The sequence below is a fragment of the Dendropsophus ebraccatus genome, chromosome 15, assembly GCF_027789765.1.
Source record: "Dendropsophus ebraccatus isolate aDenEbr1 chromosome 15, aDenEbr1.pat, whole genome shotgun sequence".
Lineage (NCBI taxonomy): Eukaryota > Metazoa > Chordata > Amphibia > Anura > Hylidae > Dendropsophus > Dendropsophus ebraccatus.
Window position 1 is genome coordinate 9756657 of NC_091468.1, and position 26148 is coordinate 9782804.

Below are 26148 nucleotides of genomic sequence, written 5' to 3' on the forward strand. Positions count from 1 at the left end.
GGAAGTTAAAGAATGTATACATTACCTATTACGATTGTCACGGTCCTCTTCTCCCGGGGGCATCTGGTGACGGGTGACGTCAGAGCTGGGGGGCGGTCCGGGTCTTCTTCCTCCTCGGCGTCTTCATTGAAAGTGAATGGGAGAGAAAAGGCTGCTGGTGCACATGCGCACCAGCAGCCTTTTCATTGGCTGGAGCGCATCACATGGCTTCCAGCTTGCTCAGCCCTGATTGGCTGAGGTTGCTGGAAGCCATGTGATGCGCTCCAGCCAATGAAAAGGCTGCCGGTGCGCAAGCGCACTGGCAGCCTTTTCTCTCCCATGGACCCGGAAGCAAGAGACATCGCTGGACGGCGGACGCAGGTGACGGTGAGGCGGACGGCGGGCGAATGGAGTGGCGATCATCACCGGAGGGATGGTGAGTATGGTGTCTGTGTGTGTCTGTGTTTTTATTTTTTTTGGGGGGGGGGGTCCCGCCGGAGTTGTCCTTTAAAGTTATACTGTCACTCCCCTTCCTCTTGCTTCATTTCATCGGTTAACAGTGTCACCTGGGAGGCCTTAACTGCTGTGAATCCCGCCTAGATGACACTGTCCACCAATGAAATGAAGCTATTTTAGAACAGATAGAAGACACAGACGGGCTTTATGCAGGTATATATCACACGTGCAGCATCTAAGCTTGTGGATGGTGCTGAGACCTGCACATAGAGTCAGGGGGGGTGACAGTATTATTGCAGTCTAAGGCCATCTCCACACAATGTAAGTTCCGCAGTAATCACGGCCGTTGTTGCAACGGCCGTGATTAGTACGGAACTTACGTTGTGCTGCAGGCTGAGGGAACCCTAGCGACGCCGCGGGAAACTGACATGTCAGTTTTCTGAGGCCGCTATTCAATGAACCCTGTCGGTGCACACTATGGAGCGAGCGGCTCCGGACGCACGCTCCATTGTTTGCAGTGGAGAGTTCTGATGCGGGTACATCTGTGCACACCCGCATCAGAACTCTCCACTGCAAACAATGGAGCGTGCGTCCGGAGCCGCTCGCTCCATAGTGTGCACCGACAGTGCGGCACTAAAGATCATCCGGCCCGTACTGCAGTAACGGTCGGGATAATCTTTTCTGAGACTGACCGATCCGTGACCCGGCCGGCCGATCTTATAACATGGTCTAAAAGAGTAGGTTGGGGATTAGAGACAGATGTGGACCTGGAGGAGAAGACAGTATAACCTGTAGCTCCTGGGCTTCAAACCAATATCTGCCCCCCCTCTCCACGTGCCATCTATTATACTAGTATTTTATTATATATTCGGTCCCAGTTGCCCCCGCACCCCTGTATAGACGACCTATCAATAAGGCACCAGCACAATAAGTTATCTCTTTAGGGTGGAGTTACATTTAGTGTCCTGTTGGGTATAGAATACTATAGCGCAGCACATGATACGTGCGGTACACTCGTGACACTCGTTCTATGACGACTTCAGTTGTTAGGCGTGATGCCCCCCTTATACTCTCACCCATATCCTTTCATCGACCCTTCCTCCTCTCCTCCGCTTTTGATTATGATTTATGAACTATCCCGTGGGCTCCGTCTTTTCTACTTAGTCTTTTGCCATTGACGCGGATTCAGATGAATGGGCAGCTACGCTATGGGCATGGAATCTGATTGTCAAATATGTTGCAGTCAGAGGTCAGAGGTCACTTACCTCTGATACAGCTCTTGTCCTCAAACTTCCCTGCCACTTAACAGTTTCTGTTGTGATGTTTCAGTGTGTAAAGTTTTTTGCATTTTTCTTTCTTTTTGATATATTTTTGCTCCTTATAATTTAACCAGCCAGCCTCCCTCTGTGCTCTATCCATTGATCCATTGTCCCTATATCTCTGCGGGCTTTCCATACTGGGTGATTCCAGAACAAACTGTTTGAGCCCCCCTTCTTTTCTATTGCACTCTTAGTCGGGCTACAAATCCAATAATTGTAGATTTTATTTATTAAACATACCACGTTACATTTGGGAAATGTAGCAAAACAGGCAATATACTGTACATAACAGGGGAATGCCAGCGAAATGTTTTTTTTTTCCTTCCAAATCTTAAATTGTCCAGTACTTATCAGCTGCTGTATGTCCTGCAGGAAGTGGTGGATTCTCTCCAGTCTGACACAGTGCTCTCTGCTGCCACCTCTGTCCATGTCAGGAACTGTCCAGAGCAGGAGAGGTTTTCTATGGGGATTTGCTGCTGCTCTGGACAGTTCCTGACATGGACAGAGGTGGCAGCAGAGAGCACTGTCTCAGACTGGAGAGAATACACAACTTCCTGCAGGACATGCAGCAGCTGATAAGTAGTGGAAGACTGGAGATTTTTAAATAGAAATCACTTACAAATCTATGTTTTTGACACCAAAATTTTTTTTATTTCGAAAGAGTTCCCCTTTAATAGGGGTATTCCACTCAAACATAACTTTTATATGTCGCTGCCCATGATGTGACTAACAATTCCTTCCATACTTATTATCTATTCAGTCTCCTCCCCCCCAGTTCTTGTCTGTTGCTTTCTGCTGAAGTCACAAAAAAACTATGTGAGCTGTTTTCTCCCCCTCCTCCTCCTTTCTTTCCTAGAGGGCTGATATAAACAAGTGCCTGGCCAGCTTTATCTGCAACATTGTATCTTCTTTGTAATGTTAGGAGGATTAATCTGAGGTCAAGTTGCTGATGAACTCACTGGATTATCCCTCCCAGCACTGCAAAGTTGATACAATGTTGCAGATACAGCCTGCCAGGGACTTGTTTACACCAGCCATCTCAGAAAGGAGGGGGGAAGGGTGACAGAGAAAAAGGCTCACACCCAAGTTTTTGTGTCATCAGCAGAAAACAACAGCTCAGAACTGAGGGAAGGAGACTGAATAGATAATAATAAGTATGGAAGGAATTGTTAGTCTCACCATGGGCAGCAACATATCAAAAGTTATGTTTGCATGCAATACGCCTTTAATAGCTATCTTGTAATCTTTGTTAAGCACTTGGACAGTCTACAGTTGGAATCTTTTTATTATTACGAGATGAAGTTTAAATGAAAATGAAATCTTCAATATCAACATTTCTTAAAGGGGTTATCCCAAGTTGGAAAAAAATACAACTACTTTCTTCCAAAAGGAGAACCACCACTTGGACAACCCCTTTAACAAAGCCACACACATTATATGTCAATCAATCCTATCAATTTCTGCTTGACCAACAAAACAAGCTGGGAAGAAACTTGATATATACTGCAATGCATTGGGGGCTCATCCGGGATCTTTTGTATCCCAGCAAGCTGCAATAATAGTAGAAGTACTACTATATTTTATAGGGAAACTAACGGCAGGCTAGAAGACTCTAAGGGTGGGTTCACATTGAGGAATTCTCGCGGATAAACAACGCGGAATTCCGCCGGCTGTACGCGCTCACGGAAGCGCGCCTTTCCGCCGGCTCCATAGACACCATTCTATGGGTCGGCCGATTCCGCATTCTGCCGAAAGAATTGACGTGTCAGTTCTTTCGGCAGAATGCGGAATCAGCCGGCCCATAGAATGGTGTCTATGGAGCCGGCGGAAAGGTGCGCGTCCGTGAACTCGTACAGCCGGCAGAATTCCGTGGAGCTTATCCGCGAGAATTCCTCAATGTGAACCCACCCTAATTCTGTTATGTTCCCGTAGAGCCGGGGACGCTGACGATGAAATTGATTTAATATGAAAATGAGATGGCTTGGTGCACTGGGGGCATAAATCAGTTCATCTCTACTATCTATTCAGGAGAGAAGAGATATATTTTAAAGAGGAACTATGAACCGGTGAGGTGAATCTAACCTGCCGAATGCGATAGGTCCCCATTGCATGGTCCCCAGAGGCGCTAATCCCAGGCAATCATTTACTCCTTGGTCCGGTAACACCATTTAGAGCAATGCCCCGCCCCCATAGTGCTGATCCGCCCTATCTGGCCTGCCCCTTCTGATAATTATAAATGGAGTGGGTCAGCCGGGGTCGGGTCTGATCGGCACTTTGGGGGTGGGACAGTGCTTCTAACGGTCTTACCGGACCAAGGAGTAAAAGACTAACTGCACGAGAATGACGCGGAGGACTGCCGGCCCTCAGTGTGGCCATCTCTCCTCCCCTCTGTGATGCAGCTCCGGCTGGGCTGCCCCCAGTGCTCTGGGGCGGGCCAGTGCTTGGGAAGAGACCGGTGCCATGCATAGGAACCGGACAGCGGTTCAAAAAAAGGACTGCACCACTGGCATCCCCACGGCAGCGCCAATCCATTAACCCTTAGAGGATCGGGCCAATTTCAATTTTTGCGTTTTCATTTTCCCTCCTTTTTTTTGCGCCACTAATTGTAGTTTGCAACGACAGGCTGAATTTTTTCATAAAGCACACTGGAAAACTAGAATAAAAATCAATGTGTGGTGAAATTGAAAAAAAAAAAAGCATTTCTTTTATTTGGGGTTTTTCATTTTTACGCCGTTCGGCCTGGGGTAAAACTGACTTGTTATATATGTTCCTGAAGTCGTTACGATTACAACAATATGTAACATGTATAACTTTTATATTATCTGATGGCCTGTAAAAAATTCAAACCATTGTTAAATATACGTTCCTTAAAATCGCTCCATTCCCAGGCTTATAACGCTTTTATCCTTTGGTCTATGGGGCTGGGGGAGGTGTAATTTTTTGCGTCATGATGTGTTCTTTCTATCGGTACCTTGATTGCGCATATACGACTTTTTGATCACTTTTTATTACAATTTTTCTGGATTTGATGCAACCAAAAATGCGCAATTTTGCACTTTGGGATTTTTTTGCACTTACGCCATTTACCGTGCGAGATCAGGAATGTGATTAATTAATAGTTCGGGCGATTACGCACGCGGCGATAGCAAACATGTTTATTTATTTATTTACTTTTATTTATAACCTGGGAAAAGGGGGGTGATTCACACTTTTATTAGGGGAGGGGGCTTTTTATTATTGACACTTTTTTTTTTTTACTTTTACACTTATACTAGAAGCCCCCCTGGGGTTAGGGTTATTCCCCCCTGGGGGACTTCTAGTATAAGTGCACTGATCTCTCATACAGATTTAGGCTATGTTCACACTGCGTATGATTCCGGCCGTAGTGCGAACCGCGAATATACGCACGTAGTTTTGAGGTTGATGCGTTCGCTTGAAAGTATACGATATACGCCCGCACAATGCACACTACGTATGAGCCTACGGCCGGATCGTATACGGCGCCGTGAAAAATGAACAAGACCATTGTTTGAGGACGGAAATGTTGAAACTCACGGCCGTGGATTTCCATGTGGTCCCGTACGGAGTACTTATTCCAGCCAAATTGAACTAGATTTTTCGATCCAAAAGGTTCTGTGTGGTTTACGGGGCTGGGCGAAGATTTCCAAGTAAATGACCTGTTTCAGATCGCTTCGAAACAAGCTAGGGAAGCATAACTCTACTACGGGCGTATGTTCGCGGTTCGTACGCATCCGGCCGCATGTCTATTTTTCCCACGCCCGTAGTTTTAGCCGCACATGTACGGCGGCGTACGAAATGCGGCCAGACTTATGCTGCATAGATATCTCTCATACAGATTTATGCTGCATCTGATTACTTTATTAGCGGACACGGCGATCGGACCATGCCCGCTAATAGCCACGGTCCCGGGCTACGAGCAACACCCGGGACCACGGCGGTTCAGAGCGCGGCTGCCGCGCGGTCCCACTCTGAACACCAGTAGTCGGCCCTGGACGTACGGGTACGTCCAGGGTCGCCTAGGGGTTAAAGTGTCACTGTTGTTTCTTTTTTTTTGCAGAAATCAATAGTACAGGCGATTTTAAGAAACTTTGTAATTGGGTTTATTAGCCGAAAAATGCATTTTTATCATGAAAAAGCAGTTTGAAGCTCTCCCCCTGTCTTCATGGTTCTCTATGGAGAGGGGAGGGGTGGAGGGAGATGAGGCACCAAAACAGGACAACAAAGAGTTAATTTACAGCTACATCACCGGACTATCTCCTCTGAAGTCAGCACTGACCTCTCTGACCTCTGAATACCGGCTTTCACACAGGTCTCGCTGTGTAATCATTTATTCTCTGCTCTCTGCTGGTGACTAATGTCCCCCCTCCCCTCTCCATAGATTACACAGGGCTCGACTGATGTAAACAAGACGTGATTTCCTGATGATGAGCAGTGAGAGAGAGGAGGGAGGGGGGGGGGACCTGGGGAAAGTCTTTTTGAATGCAGATAATGGCATATTTGCCTAATAAACCCAATTACAAATGTCTTAAAATCACCTGGACTATTGATTTCTGCAAAAAAAAAATAAAAAATGAAACAAGTTCCATTGACCAATGCCACATCAATGTTCTCCACCAATGACATTATGTACTGCAGCCAGTCATGTACGGTACATACAAGCAGTGACTATTGCGGCCTGTGAGACGGACAGGAGAGGAATATAGTTGTCTATTCAGCCTGGATACAAGTAATGTTCTAACAATCCAGAAACAACCCTTTTCCCCATTCGTGTAACGTCATCACTAATGCTTCCAGAAGAGAATCAATGACTACCAGTAAATGTTACCAGTAGCAGATATCTGACCGGGCCTTGAGGATTCACATAGAGAACCTTTATAAATATCCCTGTGTGTATATGCACTGATGTCTACCATCATGGACCACATCATAAGCTTTCCCTGCCATATGTGCCTGGCTATTGTGCAGAATCCCTATGTGTCTCCATGTTGCATTCAGCAGGGATGAGTGTGAAGCTGGTGCAGGTGTCAGCGGCTGCCATTGAGCGATTACACCATCAGCCTCCTACCGTGATCTATCATGCGGACTCAGCCGGTGAGGAATCACAGGCTCAGCAAGGTTCTGAGTCCAGCAACATATCATTAAACAAGGTTACAACTGGTAAATTTGTTTCTGTGATCATTCTGGTCAACAAGCACTTAACCAAACCATCCATATGCTGTGCTGTAACGGCATGTGAGGGGATGTGTAATGGGAGGGGTCTCCATGTGAGATGTAAGTAGAGAATATTCATGGAATGCTCAGGCGGACTGAGAGTGATCAGGGGCCCCTTAACAACCATTATAGCTACTATTCTATATACGTTCGGAATGCCCCCTTTATTAGGGTATTAATTCTTTGGGCGGACAGCGGAATCCGCCTGTGCATAGAATGGAGTCTATAACATGGGCAGAGATGCGCGAGTCGAGCTGTCTGCCCAGATTCCATAGTGTGCACTTAATGATCAGGTCTTCCCTGTATCAGGTCAACCTATGACCCCTGAGTGTAGCATAAAATCCAGTGAGCGGTCTTATGTAGATCAGTTTCAGTGTGAATCCACATTAGATGGAAAAATCCAGTGATCAGAGTGACTTGGAAGGCCTGGTCATCAGCCTTATTGAGGAATAGAGTTGGGAGTATACAGAGAAACATGGCCGGTCAGATTGGTCCAAATGTTTGTAGAGAAACATAATCTGGTCAGATGCATCCAGACCTCTGTGGAGAAACATGGCTGGTCAGATGGATCCAGACCTCTGTGGAGAAACATGGCTGGTCAGATGGATCCAGATCTCTGTGGAGAAACATGGCCGATCAGGTGGGTCCAGATCTCTGTTGGGAAACGTGGTCGATCAGGTGGGTCCAGATCACTGTGGAGAAATATGGCCCATTAGATGTATGGATCCAGACCTCTGTGGAGAAACATGGCTGGTCAGATGGATCCAGATCTCTGTGGAGAAACATGGCCGATCAGGTGGGTCCAGATCTCTGTTGGGAAACGTGGTCGATCAGGTGGGTCCAGATCTCTGTTGGGAAACGTGGTCGATCAGGTGGGTCCAGATCACTGTGGAGAAATATGGCCCATTAGATGTATGGATCCAGACCTCTGTGGAGAAACATGGCCGGTCAGATGCATCCAGACCTCTGTGGAGAAACATGGCTGGTCAGATGGATCCAGATCTCTGTGTAGAAACCTGGCCTGGTCAGATGGATCCAGATCTCTGTGGAGAAACAAGGCCGGTCAGGTGGATCCAGATCTTTGTGTAGAAACCTGGCCTGGTCAGATGAATCCAGGTCTCTTTGAAGAAACATGACCAGTCAGATGGATCCAGATCTCTGAAGAAACCTTGCCTAGTCAGATGGATTCAGATCTCTATGGAGAAACATGGCTGATCAGATGGATCCAGATCTCTGTGGAGAAACATTGCTTAGTCAGATGGATCCAGATACTTGTGGCACCATGCTGATAGTGGATAGAATTTGCTAACAGCAGGATGAATTAATGTGCCCATTCAGTCGGGTGGGTGAGATGTGATGGTGTGGGGAATGTGTTTTTGGCACACTCTGACTCCTCTAACACCCTTGGATGGATGTTTGGATAATAGGGTTTGTCTAAGTATTGTGGCCTAAAGGCCCTATTCCATGGAACGATTATCGTCCGTATTCGGCTGATATCGGCCATTACGGACAATAATCGTCCCGTGGAATAGAAGGCAACGATCAGCCGACATCATTCACGTCCGCTGATCGTTCCTTTGTTTGTCTTTCAAACATGTTGAAAGTTCACACTACGTATATTTGAGGCTGTATATTTGAGGCTGTATAGCAACCAAAACCAGGAGTGGATTGCAAACACAGAAAGGATCTGTTTACATAATGTTGTAATTGAGTGGATGGCCGTCATATAATGGCAAATATTTGCTGTTATTTTAAAACAACGGCTGTTGTATTGAAATAATGGCCGTTATTTACTGTTATATGGCGGCCATCCACTCAGTTTCACCATTGTGTGAACAGATCCTTTCTGTGTTTTCAATCCACTCCTGGTTTTGGTTGCTATGAGGACCTGACAAGAGGACCAAATACTGCCTGAAATATACGTAGTGTGAACCCAGCCTAACAGTGCACCGTCTACAAAGGTCATCTAGTCATGAATTGGTTACAGGAATGTGACAGTAAAATCCGTATTAGACAGCCTGGTGTGCAGGGTAAGCAAGCAGCAATCTAGCAGATAATCTTATGGGCAGGGCTGCATGCACATCATTAGCGATGTCCGTGCAGCCCTTGCTGTCAGCCATCGGTTGTGTATCACTTATTACATGGAGAGATGTGCAGCCACCAGAAGATGGTTTTTTAACATGTTGAAAGACAACGATCAGCCGACAAGTATTTGCCTGATAATCTCTCAGAGTAATAGGGCCTTTACTTTCATCCCCGATCTCCAGAGCTCCCAAATCTTACTTCTATAGAGCTTCTCAGGGATGGAGTAGGGTTGGCGATTGAGAACACGTCTGGACCTTTGTTGAATATGTAACCCTATAAACAAATCTGGTATGGAGAGCTGGAGTGGTTCCACTGGCCAAGGACTAAAGGGGTGAGTATAGCTTTATTTTTGTTTTATCACAATCCTAAGCACCGGACGTTTTTGATACAGATCCAAATCTGGAAAGTTTTTGAATACCTCGGCCATTGGCAGATAATATAATGTAATAAAAGCTAATATCATACGCGTAGAATAGATCACCATTATATGTGTCTGTAGCTTTAGCATCATGTGCATCGGAGCGGCATCTCGCGTTCGAGCACAAAGCAGGAGCCGGCACATGGCGTCTCTCTCTCCCTGGTGTAATGCCATAAATCAACCGAGCAGATTTGTTGTAAAATGATTTCTGAGAAGTTGAGTGGAGCAGCAGCGGCAGCAGCTCAGCCCCGGTAGCTCATTTGCAGCTACAACATCCGTAGTCTCTCAGAGGAGGGGTGTCCTTGAGTCCGAGATCAAGTGCTGCTTCTGGCTACTCTAAAGCTAATAGTGTTTCTACTTTTAAACCCAACTTCACAACAAAAGTCTTTCCAAGTCTGGCACTTAGCTATGGCTGAAGCTGAAGCAGAGAGAATAGCGTTAAATACCGCATCATGCTAAGAACGTGTCCACCATTCACACCTTACTATACATTGAATGGGCACCAGTGAGAACAATATAGTGCTTTCCATCTGATTTACTTTATGGCTATGTTCACACGTTGTAATACAACGTCCATTGTTTGACATGGCCGTAGTTTTCAGTGTCAAACATTGGCCAGTGTATTATGTATTCCTCTGGCCGATATTGCGTTATCGGCCTTAGGAACATCATTTTAAACCCATAGAAATCTGCTGGCTGTATGGGTGTGAATGAAAATCAATTAGTCATAGGGTTTAACTCACACTACGGACGCACAGTGTGTTTTCTACAGCTGTTGTCTGTGAGCAACGGCCGTAGAAAATAGACATCTACATTTTTTTTGTACGGATGCAGTGAACAATGGCCATAGTTGATGCACTGTGCGTACAAGAACGCCCATTGTTCTATTGGAATCAATAGAAATCAGTGAATTCGGAAACCTTGAAGGGACGTTTAAACACAGTATACATAGATTAGAATGACAAAATGTAATGGATTTCGGCAGGTCACATTAGAACTCTGCTGGTATGCCATCTATTGCCAACATACCCCCCGAGTTCTAATGTATCTTGCAGTAGCCTATTACATTTTTTTCTTTCTAATTTTTGTATATTTCTTCCCTTCAAGGGTCAGTAGGTTAACCAGGCACCGGGCAGGGAGCACCTGGTTAAATATTTCGAGTCTCCCATTGATTTCAGGGGGGGGGGGGGGGGCTCATTACTCGAGCATTTTACTGCCCAGTTACAGACCGCTCACTTTTTTATATTTTTACTTTTCCATCTTGGCAACTCTACTTTACACTTATGGTGCATTTACACAGAGAGATTTGTCTGACAGATTATTGAAGCCAAAGCCAGGAATGGATTTCAGTCTTTCCTTTATGACTTGTTCTCTGTTTATAGTCTGTTCCTGGCTTTGGCTTAGAAAGCTTTCAGATAAATCTCTGTGTAATACACTTAATTCTTAGGTCAGCCATCAGTATAAAGTATAAGTCCTCCAAAATATAAAAGCTTTAGGGTGGTCATACACCTTCAATAACTATTGGCTGACGATTATTCAGCTGTCACTTTTTTCTCCTGTCCCCCACATACACAGGAACAATTTACCATAATATCAGACCCCTTTTTTTTTGCTCCGTTCCCCCTATAGAATACATAAGAACGTCCGTGCCAAACATTTATATCTATGGGGAGGACAGGAGAGATAATTGTCGGCCGAACAGTTATTGTAGGTGTATGCCCACCTTAAAACCTTTGCACTTTGGGTAACATACCACCTCCAGTGGCCACAACCAGTGGAGGGGGATGTGGAGCCCTTCATTTCGAGATGGAGAAAGATTTATCCCTTAGATTTGCCATAAATGTCTCAGATTGGGAAGCCCCTTCAATTTGGGGTGGAGGATGGGGTTGGGGAGAGACAAGAAAAACTATTCTTTTTATATGTGTATATTTTTTTTTATTTATGAACTAAAAAAGATAAAATAGTGCCCCATTCCTTTGTTTTGAGGGTTTACCTATTAAAGTCAATGGACACCTTGGGCTCTATGTTGGCTTCCCATTTTGATAGCTAACCAATATGAAACCGATGTGGAGACTAACACAAGGGCAGAAACGTGATGTAAATGCACCCTTAATTTCAGCGAATGGCATTGTCTGCAGTTCCCTGCACACCTAGGTGGTCGACAACACTGGTTTGTTTAGGGAAAAGTTGTGAAAAGACAACACGGGGTTCATGGACCTCTCATTGGCATACCTCACCTCACCAATCATAAAGATGGCACATCCTATGACTGTGCCACCATTTTATGAGATGGAACACCTAAGCCACACCTTATAGGACGTCCTGGTAACTCCATTCCATTTTCATGATTCGAGTAAATTCTACATTTTAAAGGGGAACTATTAGCAGGTTAGACAAATCTAACCTGCTGATAGCTCCCTAGTGTGCATGGGGCACTGAGGATGTACCTTCATCCTCGGCACCGTTCCCATGCTGTTTACTCTAAAATCCTCTGCCCGGTAAGCCGTTAGAATCACTGAGGGCCTTGCTACTGCCCAAGCACCAATCCAACTCCCAACTGCCCCCTCCATTGATAATCATTGGGGGTGCATTGCCACGTTGGGGGAGGGGGGGGATCTCATTGCCTAGTATTGCTCTGGCTCTTGTGACTCACTCAGGTGTTGCCTTGGCTGCTAATATCTCAACCTGCTCCAGTGTAGCGAACCTTAGTGTTTCATCCATCACATTAACTCTAGAGATTCCTTAAGACAGCATGTTGACTCTGGACTCACTCCGTGCGCCAGGAGGAAGCTCTCACTTTAGCGCGAAACAGTCGTCACCCATGTTTGTTTGTATCCACGGGGATGACACTGGAATAAAAATACTTTGCATACTGGGTGAGTGCCGCAGTGTTTGCTTACTCTCTGGAAAGAAGTTCATTTTAAGACATGGCTTTCAGTGCAGTGCACCACTCATGAGTTAATTGCTACGGACCTCCTCTTAAAGGAGAATTCCAGGATTGGACTTTCTTTTTAAAAGTTTTGGGGTCTGATATCCTTTGCTCTAGTTCCTGGTCTGAGCAGGGACCTGAGTCGTGACGTGTCAGGCCCGCTCAGCCAGTCAGTGGCGTCCGGACGCTTCCTGGTCATAGCAGGGTCCCCCGCTGCGGCCGCTGACTGGCTGAGCGGGCCTGACATCCCGCTGAGAGTATGGAAGTTAACCCCCCGCTGGCCGGAGCATAGATCACCTGCTTCCCACTCCGGCTTGCATCGGGGCTTCCCCACGTCTGCTCGTCCCACTCAGCAAATCAGTCAATCCCGCTACGAGTATGTATTCTCATAGGGATGAACTGTCACTGGATCAGCAGCGGATTTTGCTGCGAATTCGTGTGTGTGAAGGCACCCTTAAGGAGATTCCTTTGGAGGCTGGATGAAGCCGAGATAACAAACTATACGACACCTTGACTATCAGGTCTTACGTTTATTCTCAGGTCCATTTGCTGCTTTATAAATAATAATTCTAATTCATCTAAATATTTTCTTCTTTTTGAATAAGACCCATTGAGGCAAACATTAGTAATATAACATATAGGCTTCTTTTTTTTTTTTTCTCCAAGAAGCTCGTAAGTTGAAAATCTGAACATCAGCAAACTGAGACAACCGCAATAAAACCTCCTTTTTAATAAGCTTAATACGTTAGCTTAATAGCTTCCTTTTTGCTCATCTAAATGCAGCGCTCTACCAGGTGTGAATGAATATTGTTATTAATTAAAGGTTTCTGCTGATACTCCACCACCACATAGACCCTTATCATATTTTACTGCTTTCTTCCCATTAAATATGCAGCCGAGCCGCAGTTAGGCAAGGCAGATGCTTCCTTAGAAGAAGAAAAGAAAGATCACTCACCACAATGAGATAAATCTCACTATGTGAAGAGTGTGGGTTTTTCCAGAAATTAATGGTATCCGTTAGCATGTTCAATATATAGATGGTGCTATTGAGGACTGTTTAGCATATAAAGGATTCTTACCAGGGGGTAAATAGGAAGTTTTCACCTTTTCAGGATCTTATCTATTATCCAGAGTGGAGAGCAACTCCAAAAAGCTTCTGTCACTTGGGAGACCCAGAAAGAGATTAATTGAAATCAATGAGAACTGTGTAATTCTTCATTGTACCTGTGGGGGAGCTGTGACACGGTTTTTGCCAAGTTAATAAGTGTTAATATTTGAGCATTATATTGGATTTGTACTAATCTTTGTGGTATTGTAATCTACTTTGTGCACTGTATGTTGGTATTATTTGCTGGTATTATTTGGGCATCGTATATCACTATTTTCAGGCGCTGAATAGTTATATTTTGTTAGCATCAATAAAATCAGAAAGCTGACCAGCACTATAACACGTGCACATGGAGTAAGGGATGCTCAGATGGTGTTAGCTGTATAGCAGTATGAGTAAAATATTCATGCAAAAAGGAAAAGCATCCAGTGGTCTGCAGAAGCACTCAGAAGCGTGAAACAGGCTCTCATCCACATCAGTCTGCTTATGTTCGTACCTTATCTCTATGTATCAATAAAAAATTTTGTAATCAGCTAAAGGGTGAGTGCAGCTGCTTTGCTTTTTGCATGATTGTTATGTTTTTGCATTGTACGATTTGAAGTACATTTGTTGAGACAGTTTTTTTTTTTTTTTTTTTTTCCTCAGTAATAGGGATGCCCAAGTGTGGAGAATACATAAGACCTAAAGAAGAAGCTAAAATCAAATAAAGCACTGTGCGTTTCAAGGAGTAACACTCTTGATCTGGTCCAATGATTGTCATCTCCACACTTGGACATCCTTACTTATTAATGCAGAACGAATCAGTTACCCAGGGCAGCAGAAGACAGCAGTTGGTTAAAACCTAACAAGCTGTCCAGACATGATGGGAATTGTAGTTTTGCAACTGCAAGAAGCCAGAGGTTCCCTATCCCTGGCCTACATAAGCACTAGAGATGAGCAATCCAGGCGAAGTATGGATCGGTACGAACCAGAAGCATCGACATTTGAATCTCACTGTCTTCCTGGTCCATGGCGAAGGTGGAGACAGTCCGAGACCTACCTGGAAAACCTGGATACAGCCTTGATCATAGGTTGTATCCCTGTTTTGCAGGCAGAACTCGGGCTGTCTCCACCTTCTTCATGAACCAGGAAGACAATGAGATTCAAATGCCGATCGTTCGCCTGGCTCATTCATACCTAGTGAGCATACATTCACCTGCATATACCAACACATTCAACTACTGCAGCACCCTAGCGGTTTTTATTTTAATTATTATTTTACCTATTTACAACCTTAATTCCCATCCTGAATTGAGGGGGGTCACACACACAATGTTTTGCCAATGGACTTTCTAAGATCCTGATCCAGTCCAGTCTGCACGTTTGATGGATATTGCCATATTACCATACAAGCGCTTTCTTATTAAAAGGATCACATTACAATCACAATTTCAAATTAGATAATGGACTGGGATTTTCTGCATCAACAGAGATAAAAGTTTATCTAATGTCATTAAAGGAGGGGCCATGGAGCCTGTGAGCCGCCACCGCCGCCGCCTCCCACCACTGTGTTAATTACACCATCCAGATAATGGTTCTTTGTGGGAGCGTTTGAGAAACTTAATTACAAAAGTTTAATGGGCCAGTCTGTGCATACTGATCGATTCTACGGGCTTTGCTCCTGATCCCGGGAATTTTATATTTATGAAATTTGCCTATTGCACCATATCCATTGTCAAAAATACTGGTTTTCTGTGATTTTGCACAAATTATTTTAGAATAATAATTAGAAACTTCTATCTCTATATATATAAAATGATTAGGTACATACATAAAAGGTAAGAGATGTATTTAAAGGATTGTCTCATGAAGGCGACCCTAGTACATATGTTCTAATAGTTTATTGGGACATCACAGGGGGTCTCAAGCCCAACTATAAGAGCCAAGAGAGAAAAATTTTATATAAAGCTGATTATCACTTCGGGGACTCCAGCCATCTATGAATTGCAGCTACAGAACAAAAAAGTCCAGCTTTAAATTTTTCTTTTACCGCCCACATGATAACATTACATGATACCTTAAAGGGGAAGTCGGACATTTGTTTCAAAAGAGGCTGAACATAACCTACCTCTTCTCCTGGTCCCGGCCTCGTGGCAACTTCCCGTGTCATGACGTGTCAGTTCCGCTCAGCCAGTCGGTTGGTCCCACCTGTAAAGTGCCTACATTACAGAATTAAAAAGACATAATAGGGCCATACAGTGCCAAAGTAACCATGTTATACAATGGCTAAATAATACTGTAGATAGGACCATGACAAAGAGTCACACAGTGGGCCATTCCTTAGTGGGCCATTGATGTTAGGGGCTATTCCAGTCTCTAAATACATATCCCCAGGATGTATGATTGGAGGGGTCTAACCTCCGGGACCCATTGTGATCTCCAAAATGGGCCCTGACCCAGCTCCATGTAGCAGTGGATCAGCATGTTCTCCAGGCATTGGATGCATGGAGCACATGTCGATTCACCATTACATACAGTAGCGAGATTTAGGATGACATTCTGGTGATTGTATTGTCATAAACTAACCCCTTTCCTGTGTATAAACGATAGGTCTTAGGGGCTGAAATATCCCTTTAAAGACTACGGGACCACTATGAGACTCTTTCTAGTGCTCGCTAACACACACACCCTTAACCACTTGGAACCAGTGGACCTGTTTTCCTCCATTTCCTTTGCCTGGCCCACTATTAGGATCATGGGATGTGAGCCCACTTTGCCATGTGACTGTCTATCCCTAAGGGTGTTGTCTAAGCGTATCCTCTGTTCTTCCTAATATACCCCTGATGGTGGAGATAGGATTTCCCGGAGGACACGCCAGGTCACTACCGCTTGAGGCAAACAAAACACATGGCAGCTTGTCCGGGCAGACCAGATGATAAGGGGGGTAACCAATTGAGTTGCTTAACAGACTGTACACAGGACACACCAGATGCAGGTGACAGATGCTGGAGACAAAGAGACTTGCAGGTCACATGGTGCAGGTCACACAATGCAGGTAACTTGGCGCAGGATCAGGTGGCGAGTACAAATACGGGTCGGGTCAAGTTCACAGTGGGAACACATAGGAATACAAGAACCAACTGAAAGTGCAGGGCCAGACAGCAGGAACACCAGGACACAGAAACACCACAGCAGGAACACAGGAACCAGGACAGAGAGTGCAGGATCACTGTAGCAGGGTAATATGGGTACAGAAGGCTCTTGCAATAACAGCACCTAAGCCATTAGGTGGAGACAATGAAGGCATTGAGCTTTTAAATGTGGCTAGATCTATACTGCATGAAAAGAGGAGACATGCTGCTCCATGTGGCTACGCCCAAAGGCCTAAATGGACTAGCGATGGAGAGCAGAGCCGCGGCACAGAGCAGGGACACCGCCAGATGCAGATGGAGTAAGATGGCCATCATGGTAAGTGAGTAGGCGGCGACCAGGAAACTTGATTACCGTTACATCCACCTTGGGGTAAATCATGTTTGTAGGATTTTTGGTGATTGGAAACTTGGACAGATTCTCACTACCAGCCAGATAAGGCATGTAGCCAACCTGATCTGGGCCTCCTCTTTCCTCTTTTAAAATGTTTGACCAGCTCAAGTCTAAATAATGTGAAAACAAAGTTTAGAAAGTAAAAATAATTTTGGTATAGAAAAACTTTTTGAAAGTTTTATAGTTTAAAAATATTGTCCATGTAGGTAACTTTTCAGGTTACGCTGTCCTGTGTGCAGTGATATTTTTCACCAGATTTCTCCCAAGCACTGCAAACACAGAAGAGAATCTTACTCCTCTATGTCTTTAAAGTGCAAGAAGCAGCAGCATAGAGGACATTATAGAGCAATACTAACCAGTCTTAGCTGTGAGTAAACCCTGGGGTAGGATTTATTACTTACATTTAGCTTGTGAAGTCTCTTCATATCTCTCTGTCTCTTTCTCTAATCTCTCCTTTCCTTCTGCATCTGCTCACTAGTCCTCCCTTCTCCCACCTCATCTATCTTTCTACAGACTTTTATTGGCAGCATGTAAACTGATCACTCAGTGAGCCAGCCCAAAAGCTCTTTTCTCTGATAAGATACAATACAGAATTTCATATATTCGCTTGTAGTATTGATGCAATATTTGTTGAAGTGATGGTGACCATAAAAAAATAAATACAAAAAAATAATAATAACAATAATAATACACATGGTATTGCCATATCTGTAGCAACTTATAGAATAAAATTAATTGTGCTAAAAAAATGAACAACAACTCAAAAGGTGCAATGTATTTGGAGCAGGGAGAACTACTAAGCGTCAGATAATACGGTTTACAGTAATTGTGATAATCTCTCCCATGTAAAAACAATATTGAAAGCTCTCAGGTAGCAAAACTTGGAATTACACAACCAGCTCCTTATGTCACTTTTAATTTATCGAGATGTGAGCATCATTCTGGCCTGAAGCTGCCTGTCTTCAAGAAGACCTGCTATGTCAGATACATGTCCTTGAAGACATCAGGTAAGGAAAGAGAAACAAATGTTTTTGTTTTTTTGTTCTTTTCCCAGAATATTTTAGGCAAAAATAATAAATCTAATCATACAAAGTAAAATAGTTATTTCTATAATATGTATGTATCTTCGAAAGAAAAAAAAAAGGTTTAAAGACTAAATTCGCATGTCTACCATGTCAGTGAGGAAGATAGAAGAAACAGCATCAAATACTATTTAAAGAGGTCTATAAATAATAGTGCCATACCATACCCATATATTTCTACCGTATAATATTATCAATAATAGTGCTTGTATAACAGAGTCACAAATATAGTCATTGCCACCCAGGACATGCCAAACACTTTATATTAAAGTCATCCGCACTGGTGGCAACTGGTTCAGCCAACAGTATAATGTCTATGGGAGCCTCCTGACTTTCCACTGACAGGTGATGCCATTGGAGGCTTACAGACCCTATTGTCCTTAGAGGAATAAGCCAGTGTCTGAACTTTCTAGCTGCATTGTACCCCTCCCAATAGGGATAAGGTGATGAACCTTCATGTGTATGGGAAGGATAGGAGAGCCAAACTGTCTGCCAAACGTGAATGTGTATGGGCACCTGAAGAGCTTCGCCAGTGCCCCATATTAGTTAACTTGTCTGTTCCTGAAAACCCCTTTCATGCTGTGTTACTAAATGCCCTCACTATTGACGAGATCTCCAATTTATAATCTGCGGGGGAGCGGTTGTTTTTTTATGCATGATGCTGTGCTTGGCAGTCCTACCAGCCCTATACGATAATTCTCAGATAATAGAGGAAGGTTCTTCATGTTAAGATCCTCCTCTCTTAGCAAGAGTATAAAGTGGCTTCAAAGAGTGTCTCTTGTCTTGGAGGACTCATTCTGTCCTGCATTACACAAACAAACCATTCAGGAGACGTCCCATCAACTATGAAAGTTCACTCCCCTGTCCCCAGTGCCTTGTAGCACCACCACCGGGTCCCATTTGTCTCTCTGCTAGCTGCAATATCAAGACCCTGATTGCCCGCTCAGCCAATCAGTGACTGGGGTGGGACACTGCCCCAGTCACTGACTGGCTTAGCAGGCAGTCACTCAGCCGTGACGTTGCTAGTGCAAGAGATGGGTACGTGGGACCCCAGTGGTGGTGCTACGAGGCATGGGGGACTGGTGAGTTAATTTGTTAGTTATTTTCACACTCACCCCCCGCCTTCCTGCAGATTTTATAGTTGGACGGATTTCTCCTTTAAAGAGGACCTGTCACCCTCCGTGCCGGGGTAACAGGCTCCCGACCCCCCGTTAGAGCCCCGGGGTGACAGGTTTCCGTTAATGAGTGCTGTGTAATGTTCCGTTTCTCCAGTGGTGGCGCTGCAGGGAAATACTTGGTGCCTAGTTTGATACACTAACAACTATAAGCTGAAAGTCTTAGCAAGGAAACATTTTGTGACTTGTGGGTAGGAATCCTTTGGAGATTTTCCATCGTACAGCAGTTATTGAGGCAAATGCGTCATTGAAGTTTTTCTGTAAGTGAAAAGGACAATGAAGAATTAGGAGTGGATGTGTTCATTTGGAAATTGCATGCAAAACAGTTTGTATTCTATATATTCTATTGATTCATTACTCACTAAATTATATTGATCCTCTTTCTAAGAAAAACCTCAGCAACCATCACACTGACCTGTGCATGAAATCTCCCTCGCTATACTATAACTTCTCTTTCATTTTCTTCTACTTTTTGACCTGGAGAAGGTGTCAATCAAAAATACATATTCGTTTGAGATGATAAATTAAACATTTTTCTTAGTGTCATCATCATGGCCATATGGTATATGGGGATTTCTAAATCATAATCTGCTTTCCGGGGCCACTTGCGGGATTAGTTAGTTGAGGTCACTCAATAGCCAGAGTCACTGGCTGTAATTGATGGATCACTTTCCTGTGTATTGTTATTTAATGACCAACTCGTGAGGGTGACAATGGTCCTGACCTCTCCACGTGTGCAGGCAGCAGGCACCAGTCAGAGACGCTAAGAATAATCGGTCTCTTGGGTGGTAGATACCAAACATGACTCCAACTCCTATATAAATAGAATAGAAATATTGACTAAGTATTCATCATGGTACTTGCCGGGCTTATTTGTCGGAAAATCTTCTTTTTCTTGCTTTGAAAAATGACCTAAGACTTATTATTCTTAATGGTATGTGACCTATGACTTCTGGTCTAACTTAGCATCTTCCAAACATTTCATATCACCAGAGATGGATAAGAAGACAAGAAGGAACTCGTAGACAAGAAGGAACTCATAGATAATGGACAAGAAGGAACTCAGACTTGAATGGAGAAGAAAAAACTCATAGACTAATGGACAAGAAGGAACTCATAGACAAGTGGACAAAAAGGAACTGATAGACGAATGGAAAAAGGAGAACTCATAGACTAATGGACAAGAAGGAACTAATAGATGGCTGCCCAAGAAGGAACTCATAGACAAATGGACAAGAAGAAACTTACAGACAAATGGCCAAAAAGGAACTCGTAAACTAATGTCCAATAAGGAACTCATAGACAAATGGACAAGAAGGAACTCATAGACAACTGGACAAGAAGAAACTCATACATGAGTGGACAAGAAGGAACTCATAGATGAATGGACAAGGAGGAACTCATAGAGGAATGGACAAGAAAGAACTCATAGACAAATAGACATGAAGGAACTCATACATGATTGGACAAGAAGAAACTCATAGACAAATGGACAAGGAGGAACTCATAGAGGAATGGACAAGAAGGAACTCATACAAGAGTGGACAAGAAGGAACTCATAGACAAATGGACAAGGAGGAACTCATAGAGGAATGGACAAGAAGGAACTCATACAAGAGTGGACAAGAAGGAACTCATCGAGGAATGGACAAGGAGGAACTCATAAAAGAGTGGACAAGAAGGAACTCAGACATGAATGGAGAAGAAAGAACTCAGACAAGAAGGAACCCATAGACAAGTGGACAAAAAGGAACTGATAGACAAATGGAAAAAGGGGAACTTATAGACAAATGGACACAAAGGTACGCATAGACTAATGGACAAGAAGGGACTAATAGATGGCTGCCCAAGAAGGAACTCATAGACAAATGGGCAAGAAGAAACTTATAGACAAATGGCCAAAAAGGAATTTGTAAACTAATGGTCAAAAAGGAACTCCTAGACAAATGGACAAGAAGGAACTCGTAGACTAATGGCCAAGAAGGAACTCATAGACAACTGGACAAGAAGGAACTCATAGACAACTGAACAAGAAGGAACTCATTCATGAGTGGACAAGAAGGAACTTATAGACGAATGGAAAAGGAGGAATTTATAGAGGAATGGACAAGAAAGAACTCATAGAAGAGTGGACAAGAATGAACTCATAAATGAATGGACAAGAAGGAAGTAGGGATGGTCCGAACCGAGTTCGTTTCGGGTTCGTACGAACTCGAACTCTCGGTAATGATTCCCGCTGTCTGCCCGCTCCGTGCAGCGGGCGGATCCAGCGGGAGGACCGCCTGGAAAACTGGGATACAGCCATAGCCATAGGCTGTATCCCAGTTTTCCAGGCGGTCCTCCCGCTGTATCCACTCGCTCCATGGAGCGGGCAGACAGCGGGAATCTGATGCCGAGCGTTCGGGTTCATACAAATGTCTTAAGTTGTTTCGGCCCCTTGAATATGGCTGCAATTAGGAGTATGTGGTACATGGGTTCAAATAGGGACCATCACTATTACCTGCTTAAAGGGAATCTGTCAGGTCTTTACCAGGTAGGGAGCTGCAGACACAGGCAGATGGGTGATATGGAGATAAAATAAATGACGCCTTTGTCTTTGCTGATGGCCATTTGCAGAATTGTAAAATTGCATTTTTCCTTAGAAGCTGAAATGCCACAGAAATTATGCTGAGCCACAGCATGCACACCTCTTCCCAGTCAAGACAGGGAGGACGTGGGAGGGAAGAGGCATGCATGCTGTAGCTCAGCATCACTTCTGCACTTCAGCATTCAATGAAAAATGCAAGTTTGTAATTCTGCAAATGGCCATCAGCAAAGACAAGCAGCCTTTGTTTGCAGCTCTGTACCTGGTACAGACCTGATAGATTCCGTTTAAGGGGGCAGCAATTATATCAATGATCTGGGTACTCATCTCCAATCCCTAACTTTGCAAGAGCAACTGCATCCTTCCTTATTTGAAGGGCAGTTCCCAGCCTAAGATTAGCTCGTTATTCCCTATGAAAATGGAATAACAAGCTAATTAGTGGGACTGTGACCCCCATCAATCCCAAGAACAGGGACAGTAGAGCTCCATTCATTCTCTATAGGACCACGATCAGGTTAGTGATTGGAAATTTTCAGCATCCTCAAGGAGAATTAATGGAGCACTGTGCACCCAATTCATTTTAGGGCATTCTCAGAATCAGTGGGGGTCAAAGCCAAATTGAATGCCCTTTTAAAGGGGTATTTCAGTATATATTTTTTTTAAATAAAACAATTGCCCCAAGATATATAGCTCTCTGATATAGTGTTATCACTAGTGGTAACGGCTTCAGTGTGCTTTACTGTGATTCCCCCCGACCCCTGAGAATCAACACAGACAGGAAGTTGAATACAGAATGTGTGTTGTCTCCCTCTCTCCATAGACAATGCATCATCCTCTGATGTCACAGGAGGCTTAGCTGGATCCTGTCTCTGAGCTCTAGTCCTGACCCCCCTTAGCAATGTCATCATCTCTGACCAGCCCCTTCAGCCTTTATCACCATCTCCCGTCATATACGCATACACATAGATATCTTTATTGGGGCATTTAGGTAGAGTGAGGAGTGATTACAGTATGCTGCCTTATGATGAATGATGCACAGCACAAAGAATAAATGCAGCAGGTGCTGCAGTCTCACTGATTGTTTAATAGTCTGCAGTGATATGAGATGTTCTGCAACAGATGTTTGGGTTGAGAACAGGCAGGTGTGCTGGGGGAAGGGGGGTGAGAGGGTGGCAGTACTGTGATGGGAAGCTCAGTGGAAGCAATGGCAATTCTGGGTATTGTAGTACTTAGCAACCACGAAGTACAAAACTAAGACATGAGAAACAAGTGGATTTTTGGTGGTATTAGAGCTGGGGCAGATGGGTAAGCAATGCTACTGTGTTTCCCCGTAAATAAGACAGTCCCTTATATTAATTTTGGTTCCCAAAGAGGCACTCTGTCTTATTTTCGCACCACACAGGGACGTTAAGGGAGAGGGGTGAGCGGCATGGGACGGGGATGGAGGGGTAAGCGGCACTGGAGGGAGAGGAGGGGTGAGTGGCACGGGAGAGAGACAGGGGGGTGAGCGGCACAGGAGGGAGACGGAGGGGTGAGTGGCACGGGAGGGAGACGGAGGGGTAAGTGGCACAGGAGGGAGACGGAGGGGTGAGCGGCACGGGAGGGCGATGGAGGGTTGAGCAGTCGTTGATTGCCGGGGTTGGGGTGAGCTTCCGGCACACACAGCCTGACAGAGGCCGGAAGCTCACAGCTGCAGCCCCGCGATGCCCGATCTTCTCTCCTGCTCGGCGGCGTTCACGTGATGTGACGTCATCGCCGAGCAGGAGAGAAGATCCGGGACATCAGGGCTGCAGCTGTGAGCTTCCGGCCTCTGTCAGGCTGTGTGTGCCGGAAGCTCACCCCAACCCTGGACCTCGGCGCTGCATGGGGGGAGGGAAACAGCCTGGCTGCCCATCCTGCCCCTGCTCATCCTGCCCCCGTCTTCCCCCCCAGCCTCTCCCCTGCCCCCTAGCCTCTCCCCCCTGCATCCTCAGCTGCTCCCCTGCCCCCCAGCGTCTCGCCTGCCCCCCAGCCTCCCCCCCTAACCCCCAGCCTCTTCCCTGCCCCTCAGCGTCTCCCCCTGCCCCCTGAACCCCAGCCTCTCCCCCTGACCTCCAGCCCCTCCCCCTGATCTCCAGCTTCTCCCCTGCCCCCCTACTGCTCCCTCTGACCCCCAGCCTTTGCCCCTGCCCCCAGCCTCTCCCCCTGAACCCCAGTTTCAGCCCTGCGGTCACTACAGTACACTAGCACAAACTTTTAAACTAGGACCCAACTACAAGAGCTGCAGGCACTAGAACTCCCAGCATATCCTGAGGGCTGCAGACTGTCAGTACATGCTGGGAGTTGTAGTGCCTGCAGCTGTTGTAGTTGGGTCCTATACACTGGATGCTTTGTGGCATATAAGAATACAGAGATCTGTGGGGGCTCAGTGCAGGGAAGTGACCCCAGAACATCACTAATAGGGGATAGAACAAAAACATCTCCCCCTATCCCCTATTAGTGATGTTCTGGGGTCACTTCCCTACACTGAGCCCCCACAGATCTATATATTCTTATATGCCACAATACATCCAGTGTATAGGACCAAACTACAACAGCTGCAGGCACTACAACTCCCAGCATTTACTGCAGTCTGCAGCCCTCAGGATATGCTGGGAGTTGTAGTACAGTAGTACAATCCTATGATAACTGCCGCTGTACACAGATGTATGGCTGGACCTTCAGGGCTGATGGTTGTCACCCACAGATTGCAGCCACCAGGAGCCTCTGCACACAGTGATTTATTACAGGGTTGTCCTCTCAGAGACTACAACTCCCAGCATACCCTGAGAGCTGTATAAATGGAGGGTGTTCTGAGATTTGTCACAGATACAGATGAATTCAGGAAAGGAGCAGGTCAGCATGTCGTGTCTCACTGGTTCTATATTTGTGGGCCCCAGGTACCCCAGTCCAACACTGGACAGAACCAGTCCCCAAGATGTCCCCGGCCTCCTTCCTTCCTCCTTATTGTGATACAAATCATCTTCAGCACAGCAAACAGGAATAGGCCTATTCCTGTTTGCTGTGCTGAAGATGATTTGTATCACAATAAACACCTGAATTTTTTTCACTATCATCGGAGTGCCATTGACCTTACTACATTATTTACAGAAGCTTTTTGGTTGGAAGCTACGACTGGCACCCTCATTCTAATTCCTTGTGCTGCTGAAAATACATTGAATATAGATAGATAGATAGATAGATAGATAGATAGATAGATAGATAGATAGATGATAGATAGATAGATAGATAGATAGATGATAGATAGATAGATAGGAGATAGATAGATAGATAATAGATAGGAGATAGATAGATAGATAGATAGATAGATAGATAGATAGATAGATAGATAGGAGATAGATAGATAGATGATAGATAGATAGATAGATAGATAGATAGATAGATAGATAGATACCAAAAAAAAGTATCCGCAGCACACCAGCGTATAGTGAAAAAAGGAATAGTATTTATTGCATGTGGCAAAAAACACAAGACAGGGATGCAACGTTTCCGTCTACTTCAAGACCATTGTCAAGCATGCTTGACAATGGTCTTGGAGTAGACGGAAACGTTGCATCCCTGTCTTGTGTTTTTTGCCACATGCAATAAATACTATTCCTTTTTTCACTATACGCTGGTGTGCTGCGGATACTTTTTTTTGGTATCTATCTATCTATCTATCTATCTATCTATCTATCATCTATCTATCTATCTATCTCCTATCTATTATCTATCTATCTATCTATCTATCTATCTATCTATCTATCTATCTATCTATCTATCTGTCTCCTATATCTATCTATCTATCTATCTATCTATCTATCTATCTATGCTTGACAATGGTCTTGGAGTAGACGGAAACGTTGCATCCCTGTCTTGTGTTTTTTGCCACATGCAATAAATACTATTCCTTTTTTCACTATACGCTGGTGTGCTGCGGATACTTTTTTTTGGTACTTGTTGGGATCCCTGGCCAAGGGACTTACTCCTACAGCACCCGCTATCTGGAACTGGAGGTGCGGCTTCTCCCCTTTTTCTAGATAGATAGATAGATAATAGATAGGAGATAGATAGATAGATAGATAGATAATAGATAGGAGATAGATAGATAGAGATAGATAGATAGATAATAGATAGGAGATAGATAGATAGATAGATAGATAGATAGATAGATAGATAGATAGATAGATAGGAGATAGATAGGAGATAGATAGATAGATAGATAGATAGATAGATAGATA